Source organism: Onychomys torridus, chromosome 1 (assembly GCF_903995425.1).
Source record: "Onychomys torridus chromosome 1, mOncTor1.1, whole genome shotgun sequence".
Taxonomy (NCBI): domain Eukaryota; kingdom Metazoa; phylum Chordata; class Mammalia; order Rodentia; family Cricetidae; genus Onychomys; species Onychomys torridus.
The window spans coordinates 99,784,583-99,793,899 of record NC_050443.1 but is presented as its reverse complement, the minus strand read 5'-3'; positions in this window follow the sequence as shown (position 1 = coordinate 99,793,899).

Genomic DNA, 9,317 nt, shown 5'->3' with positions numbered 1-9,317 from the left:
CTCACAGAATCACAAACTAACCAAAATAACACAAACACTTGCCTGAGAAATGAGTTAACTATACAGCACATTTTCTCATTTAACTTTCCAAACCATTCTGTGGAGGGTATGGGAGTGAGGCCCACTGCAGCAAGGCTCAGAAGGTTCACCAGCTACCCCAAGTTTATACTTGTAGCAGGAGGCCAAGCCAGGGCTCACAGCCAGATCTGCCGACTCCAGATCCCTGCTATTGTAACCTCTGAGCAGAAATGAATATCCCCGGGGAGAAAAATGTTACAGCAGGCCGAGCAGCTGTAACAAATAGGCCCAGGCATGCAATGGCGCAGGTGAAGTAAATGTGCTTTTGTTCATTAATTCTCCGTGGTTGTTTTGGGGCAGGGGCAGCTCTCTCCCATGCTGTCCATCAGAGCATGGGGCATTCTTCCTCCCAGCATGTGGATTTCAAGAGGTCACTGCTCAGTGAGCCTGAAGGGGAAAGTGAGTGGTTGGCACTTGCATGCCGTTTCGAAGTTCTAGCATGCAAGTGCCAACCACTCACACTCTATTTAGAACGACCTCAGCCGCACTAAGCCACCATGGAGGCTGAGGGCGAGGTCCTGCTCAGGGGACAGCCATGACTATGGCTGTAGAAAGTGAGAAAAGCTACTGACATCATTCATGGAGAAGCTTATCAACACTGGACAATGTTGAACCACAGGAAAAAAAAAACCGAGATGTTGTGCTGACAGGGCCTTGAACACTTCTACATTCTGGCTGCTGCTCCTTCCTTCCCCTCTTCCTCCCCTCCCCTTCCTCCCCTTCCATAGAAAGATGGCAGCACGGAGCACTGCTTACTGACATTGTTATCTTTATCCTAGTCTACATCCTCAGCTGATGCTGGGTGGCAATGAACAAGTTTTACTTTTGTACATTTACAAATGTGTTGAAAGTAAAAGATGTCTATCAGTCGTTGTTTACAGCATTAAAGGAGTGGCCTGTGGATATAACAAAAACGTGTGAAATTTCCTCACACATGAAAGAATGCTGAAAGATGTTGCACCACACTCCAAGTATTAGGCCCCACCCCCAGGCATGTTTGTCACGTCTTTTAACTGTGACAAAACACTTGAGAACATTGGCTTAGAAGAAGAAAAATTAATTTTGGCTCACGGTATCAGAGGCTGCACTCCATAGTCAGCTGGCTTGGGTGCTTTTAGACCTGTGGCCAGGCAGAACACTACAGTGGAAGTGTGCTTAGCTTGTGGCAGCCAGGAAGCAGAGAAAGAGTCAGGGTCAGGATATGTCTCTTAGGGATGTGTCCCTTCTCCCCCAGGCCACCTACTTCTTCTAATTAGGTCCCACACACTAGGAGTCCATTCATCAGTGGAGTAACCCAATGATTAGTTTAGTGTCTTTGTGATCCAGTCTCTTATGGCCAGCGCTGCAGGAAAAAGTCCTCAACACTTGAGCATTTGGGAACTTTCTGTTTCCAGCTCTTAATGCTGCATGACGCAGAGCACTGTGTTGTTTAGACTGACATGGTCCCTGCTTAGGGCTCAGCTGGTCCCAGAGCCTTTGAGGGAAGCCCATTTCTGAGGGAAACCCAAGGCTAGTCCCTGTACATGTTTCCACTGTGTCCTCAAAGCATGAACAGGGTATACAGGTCTTGCCCAGGGCCTGGGGCTGGGTACATCCCTTCCTCATGGTTCCCCTTTGTCCCATTGGGCCTTTCTCCAGAGTGTTGAATTCTTAGATGCCCTTGTAGAAGATTCTGTACCCTGGCTAAGCTCTCTATTGGCTGGCTGGCACACTTCCCAATGGCAAGAGGAGGGAGAGAGTGGGTAAAGGCAGCCTGCTCTCCAGAGCCCATATTCTTCCAGGAAACAGCTGGTTGACAGAGGCATTTCTAGGTATTCCATGTGGCCAGTGACGAAGAACTGAATTTGCTTAGGAGTGGGGGATCATGGGAAATCTCTTAGGAGATGAAAGAACTGATAGTGAGCCAACAGTGTTTGTGCCCAGCATTGCAGAAGGCCCTGGATGTCTGGTGACAGGAGGATCCTCAGTGCTTGTCACAAGGTGCCCATGAGACACTGTTCATGCTTTGGAAGTCCAGGATGAAAATCTGACAGTGTGAGTGCTCCCAGAGATGTGGGAGATCCTGCCAAACATGGCTAATGGGCTGTCTTCCAGTGTTTACACTAAAGGACAAGGTAGCATTATCTAGAAAAACATCAGTGTGTGCTGCCCAAAATCTTCTATGCATGCACACATAGGGATATGCACATGCTTGCTCATTCCAGCACGGCTTGTAACCAAAGTGAACTGGAGTGCCACAGTTTGGATATGAAGTGTCCCCTGAGAAGACTCATGTTTGGAAGCCTTGGTCTTGAGGTTGGTGATATTACTGAGAAACTTCAAATCCTGAGGGTTCTGACCTAACCAATGGATGTATTCATTGATGGCTTCTTAATTTACTGGCATTATTGGGACGTGGTGGAAACTGGGAATGGGGTCTGGCTATAGGAAGCAGGTGACCAAGGACACACTTTTGAAAAGTATATCTTCCGTTGTTTATATCAGGCATTTCGTAATAGAATTAAAAAACAACATATGGAGACACCTAGTTATCTAGCAATAAGAATAAATAGATAGACTGATTGTGGAAGTCAGGGCAAATAACTCCACTTACTGTATCAATATGAGAGAGTTAAGAACTGTAACACTGAAGGGAAAAAGCAGGATACAGAATGCATGCCTGTAGGTCACATACCAAAGTAACCTCAAACTTAGAGGCAGCAAGAAGTGTTTATTGTTGTCACAGTCTGTGTGAGTTGGGAGATTAGGAGCAGCTCAGCTGGGAGGTTCAGGCTCATGAAGAAACAATGGAGATAATAGCTGGAGCTGTAGTCATTGAAGATGGGTCTGAGGCTGGGGAAGCCATTTCCAAGAAGTCTTATTCATCTGATGCCATGTTGGAGCTCTGAGTTTGTCCCTGTATCAACCTCCTTGGAGCGGCTTGAGGATCCTCAGGACATGGCAGCCCATTACTCCCAGAGTGAGCACTCCCCAAGAGGGTGAAGCAAAAGTGGCCATGTCTTTTATGGCATAGCCTTAGAAGCTACACCTCCATTTTCATCCTCATCTGATTAATTATGAGTGAGTTTGTAAGTTTGGTCCACATTTAGATAAGAGGAACAGGCACCTAGCTTTCAAAGGAAGGACAATTAAAAAAGTGATGGGCCTATATTAGATTGTCAATGAACATGGGTTGATACCATTTCTATCATTAAAATGTTCACACGCAGGCCTGGACCGTCAGTCAGAACTGCCTACCCCCCTGCTATGGGGATGGTTTCAGGGATGAATGCACGCTTAGCTGCTGTGGATTCACTTTTTAGGCTTCCCAAACTTTTAAGATATGAACCTTGGACTGCTTGAGCCATTTTGTCTATAAGAAGACATTTTCAGAATAAAAAAAGTAGCGGTGTTTCTGAAGGACACACACACAGGGCAGGGAAGGAGAAAGAGAGTGGGAGAGGGAGAGAGCAAGGGTGAGATCGAGAGCGAGCTATCGCCTTGGTTAGGATGTACCTGACTGTTTTCCTCTGGTCTTTTCAGTAAACAGTAGGGTCCTTCTAGAACTGAGGTTAAGACTGACTTGGGCTGCATGCCCCTCACTGGCTGCCATTGTGTACTTCCTGTATGAAATAGCCATGGTGCTGGATTTTGGGTTGAGGGTAAGAGTGATTGGCAGTTATGCAGGGTAGAGGTCTGCAATGAGATTAACTTCCACTCTGAGTTTTGGTTCGTCTCATTTAGAAATGTCTCTTGATTGCATGGCTGCCCCTCCACTTCAGTTGTTGGGTGTAGTTCAGCACCCAGAAGCAACTGCTTAAATAGTTTCCATGTCTCCCCACAGACCCCCGACAGCACGCTCTTCCGCCTTCCCCTATCTGCCACAGCGCTGGTAGAATATGGTTTTGAAAAGGCTGAGGCTGTACTGTTCCATGCTCAGAAACTGCCCATGACATCAGATTATTCAATTTGCTGTCTCAAGTTGTCCATTGTGCAGCCTCGATTTTCTTTTTCAGAACCGTATACACACCAATAAAAGCCCACACCAACACACACTAAATACACACATCAACACAAACCACACACACACATACACACACACCAATACAAACACCACACCAATATACACCACATACACACCACACGAACACACACCACATACATACCACACACACACACCAATATAAAAACGATCAATACAGACCACATACACATTGCACAACTATACACATATACTAACATACATAAACCACATACATACCACACATACCACATACATATACCACACATACCAACACACGATACAAATATAAACAACACATGCACATCACATACCACATATAACGTATAAACATCACACACACCACACTCACATACCAACATACACCACATACACTACACACACCAACACCACACACATACCTTACCATATACTACACATACACTAATACACACCACACAATACACAATACACTAACAGATATACCACACACATGCCAACACACAAACACACTCACACACTTCTTTTCTTCATTAGATTAGGTTAAGAGGGACAGACGTAGCCCTCAGATGGTTTGGGTCTGTGACAATTAGCCTCAAAGGTGGACCCCAAGAGTATTGTTGCCTGGTGTTGATGCTCTTTCCATATGGCTAGGTCTGATCTACACAGCCAATCAGACACTGTGAAAATGGTGTCACATGTGCCATGTTTCATTCCTGCATCAACTTGACCTGGCCATGGGGTGCCCAGATATAGGTGAAACATTATTTCCGGATATGTCTATGTGGATGGAAGATTCCAGATGAGGTTAACATTGGAAATGGTGGGCCCCTAGAGTGGAATGCCCTCCCTCACATGAGTAGCTGCAATCTGCTCTACTGAGGACCTGGACACAGAAAAGTCAGAGGAGGGACAAGGGAGACTTTAGGCTCTCTGCCTGTGTGAGATAAGATATTGCTCTTCTCATCCTCAGCCTGGACTCACAGGGCTAATATGCCTGGCTTGAACCTAGACTTGGAGGAGAACTCACACCATTGGTATGGACAGAAGCAATAGCCCTAGCTCCCCCTCAGCACAGACAGCGGAGCTGCACTTCCAAGCTTGCAGTCATGTGGCATTGTGGGAGCCATTACTACGCTCCTGCTTTGGTCTTTTGGGGACCAATCATAGAACATTTATCCCTTTGATCTGTTTCTCTTTTTCTCTCCTTATCTTTTTCCTCTGGATTTTAGGAAAAATTTAAATCCATTCATTAGGTTCACCAACTTGACTGCATTGACTAATCTACTCACTATAGCTTCTGTTTCTGGGGCTGCATGAGCCCCATTCCAGATGTTTGCACGTTCTAGGGATTGATTTTGAGACAGTCTCACTGTGTGGCGCTGGCTGGCCTGAAACTTGATCCATGGACCATGTTGTCCTCAAATTCAGAGAGATCCATCCACCACTGTCTCCTCAGCGCTGGGGTTAAAGGTGTGCACTGCCACACCTAGTGGGATATTTTCTTGTTAAGAATTGTTTTAGGGATTTAGTAGTCTCAAATCTGTGAAGACTACGATTTAGGTCACCTCACTTAAGTACTGTCCCCTGGGCAGGAGCATGAGGTATCAGGTACATTTGCTCTAATTCTTCCATTTAGTGTCCTTTGCCCTGCTTTATACATGATCCAGTCCTCCTTCTCTGTTTGCTGTCTTTACAGAAGGAGGCCCATGTTTGTTCAATTCTGGCTGTTAAGATGGGTTAAACTCTGTTTAAATATTTTTTGCCCTGCAAAGGAATGAGGGAAAGGTTTATATTTGCTGTACTTTCACTTTGCCCCATTAAAGAGTCAGCAAGCTGTGAGGGGAAGGAGCCTCACACCCGCAGACACGGTGAGGCCTTTGTGCCGAGCACTCTTTTTTGTCTTCATGATTGTTGAAGGACTCAGATTTAGCTGGAGCAATGACACCTGCCTTACCACAGCCAGCTGGCCTTATTGGGGGCCATGCTTCGGTGGCCCTATTTTTGCCTCTTATGACTCCTGGCTTGAAAACACTTAAGCTTTACTTCTCCATAAACTGTACTAGCAATGGGAGAGGTCTGGGAGAGACCATAGAGATAGTTTGGTCCTTGCTTCTTCTTGGTGTGTGTGTGTGTGTGTGTGTGTGTGTGTGTGTGTGTGTGCACTCTCACATGTGTGTAGGACAGAGGTCACCCCTCTGGGCTTTCCACCTTACTGTGTGTGTTTATATATGGTGTATGCTCACAGTCATGTGCAAGTGCATGTGCTCATGCATGTAGATTCTGGTAGAGGACATCAAATATTTTCTCCCATCACTCTGTCTTACTGTTTCCGAGCTAGGGACACTGGCTAATCCTGAGGCTCTCTGATTCTTCTAGGTTAGCGGGCCAGCAAGCCCCAGGAATCCTCCTGTCTTCCAAGTTGGGGTTGTAAACGCTCACATCATACCTAGCTTTTTATGTGGGTGCTGGGGATTTGAACTTAGGTCTTCACCATGCACACCACTTCCTGACTGAACCGTGTCCCCAGACTCTCATCTCTCCTCTTTCTCTTTGACCTTCTTGCTTCCTTCTCTCTCTCTCTCTCTCTCTCTCTCTCTCTCTCTCTCTCTCTCTCCCTCCCTCCCTCTCTCCCTCCCTTCCTCCCCTCCCTCCCTCCTCCCCTCCCTCCCTCCATTCCCCTCTCTCTTTCTTTCTTCTTTCTTTCTTTCTTTCTTTCTTTCTTTCTTTCTTTCTTTCTTTCTTTCTTTCTTTCTTTTTGTAACAGTCTCACTATGTAACTAGGCTGGCCTTGAACTCACAGATCCTGCCTCCATTGCCCTAGTGCTGGGATTACAAGTGTGGACTCCTGTGCTCAGCCTTTACTTCTTTGAGGACTTATCTTTTGCCTAAAGTAAGCTGTGGCTTGGCACCCTCTGTCCTCAGTCTGACCTAAGTTCCATGTACTTTGCAGGGATTCCCTTGTGATTCTAGGCTGTTGTAAACCCCGTTTGCCCCATTTTCCACTATGAGGTGGAGGCCTTCCTCTCTTTAGAAAACTGCTGTCTCTTTGTCCTCGTTTTTCTTGGCCTCAGACTCCAGCTCAAGCCCTGCTTCTTCCAGGAAGAGTTCCAGGAAGATTACCCTCATAAAATCCAATAGTGTCCTTTTAGAAAATGTTCTCTGCTCATGGTGGAGCTCCTCATTGGGAATTCTATCGACTTGTCTTCCAGACTGTACGGTACGGAGCATAGGCAGTATCCATCATCCATCCACCAATTCATTAGTTAATCCATTCAATCACAATATAGGCATAGAGAGTCAAGCACATGTGAAGCACAGTGCTGAGTATTTCCACCTCCTTTCTGGTATCTGTTACAGTTTATTATTATTATTATTATTATTATTATTATTATTATTATTATTATTATTTTGAGATAAGGTCACATGTAGCCAGGCTGGCCTTGAACTCACTGTGTAGCCAAGGATGACCTTGAACCTCTGATTCTCTCGCTTCCACCTCCCCAAGGCTGGGATTACAGGTATGCAACACTACCCCTGGTTAATGAGGTGCTGGCAATTGAACCTGGGGCTTCATGCATGCTAGGCCAGCACTCTACAGCTAAGCTATATCTCCAGTTCTGTCATAGATTATTTAGTGAATAAATTTACAGCCAACCTCAGGGAACCATGCCTGCAGAGGTGATTGATGACGAGAAAAGAATGTTGGGGCCCCAGGGGGTGGGATATTGCCACAGGCCCAGGGAACACAATAAGAGATGTCATGAAAGGAACTATGCTTTCCTAATCAGAGCTGGTGTTCTGCAGTTGGCCAACAGGAGCTACTGGGAAGTCACTCTAGAATGCAAGGCCAAGGGCAAGGAGTGAGGCAGGGACAGGTAATGGCCAGACTGTCTGATATTTATTGTTGTTGTTTCTGAGATATGATCTCACCATGCAACTCTGGCTAGCCTGGAACTCTCTATGTAGACCAGGCTTGTCTAGAATGAGTGGAGATATGCCTGGATCCGGCTCCTGAGTGCTGGAACTAATCACATATGCCATCATGCCTGGTGTGATCTTCTTTGGTTGTGCTAAGAAATCTCAGATAGGCACAGGAAAGCAGTGTGTCTATGGCTGGATGCTCTGTGGCTGGAGCTGTGCGCAGATGAGTCACTGTAAAGCACAGTGAAGAGCTAAGTCTCTATATTTTGGGGTTGGTCTGTGACACACATGAAACTGAAGTTCTCAGAGCCTCTTCCCTTTCTTTCTTTCTTTCTTTCTTTCTTTCTTTCTTTCTTTCTTTCTTTCTTCCTTCCTTCCTTCCTTCCTTTCTTCCTTTCTTTCTTTCTTTCTTTCTTTCTTTCTTTCTTTCTTTCTTTCTTTCCTTTATCCCCCCCAGTAGAATGGGATGAAGATAAGTACTTAACCTGACAGGGCCAAGGTGAGGCCTGGGTGTGATCCTGAGCGTTGTTGACGTGGCCTTCATACGATCCCAGCTTAATGAATGTTGACACTTACTCATCTCAGAATTGAGAAGAACAAACTTTTGCTTCACTTTGGAGGTAAAAATGCTGTCACTTCCTCCAGCCCCTGGTATGTACCAGCTAACAACAACACATTGCAAGGGACTTCCATTTCTTCCCAAATGTCATTGTGGCTTGGTTGCAGCTGTATCTTCTCCAATATGCCATGTCTGTAGATGAAGCTCAAGGCTGCCATTCCCCGTGAAGAAGAGAGAAACTCGGTGGTAGTGTATCTTCTCTATTTGCAATAATTATCCCAAAGTAACAGGTGATTCCTAGATAGCTTTTTAAAATAAAAATCACAAATATATTTTTTAAACACACTAGGAGACTGAGTGTATTCATGCCTGCGACTCTACACACAGGAGGTTGAGGCAGGAAGGTTGTGAATTTGAGACCAGCCTGGGCTACACTGGAAGAGATACTGTTCCAGAATAACAACTCCCAAACCAGCCAACAAATACAACGTCAAAACCGCAACACATGGTGAATAATTTCAGTGTTGTTTGCCCTCAAAAACAATAACCACTTCCAAATTGGTTTTGAGTTCCTTTTTTGTTTGCTTCTGTTGTTTTCTCAAAGCAACAAATCTCATTCTCCAGAACTGAATGTCTTGGGAAACATAGACATGGAATTCTCTGCTGGACAGCAATAAAGACATCTTTCCTGAGGCATGGTTTACTCATAAAAGCCAGTTTTGTTTTGTTTTTTTTCCTGTAAGTGGGAGAAGACATCTTTTGGATAAACTTTTTAAA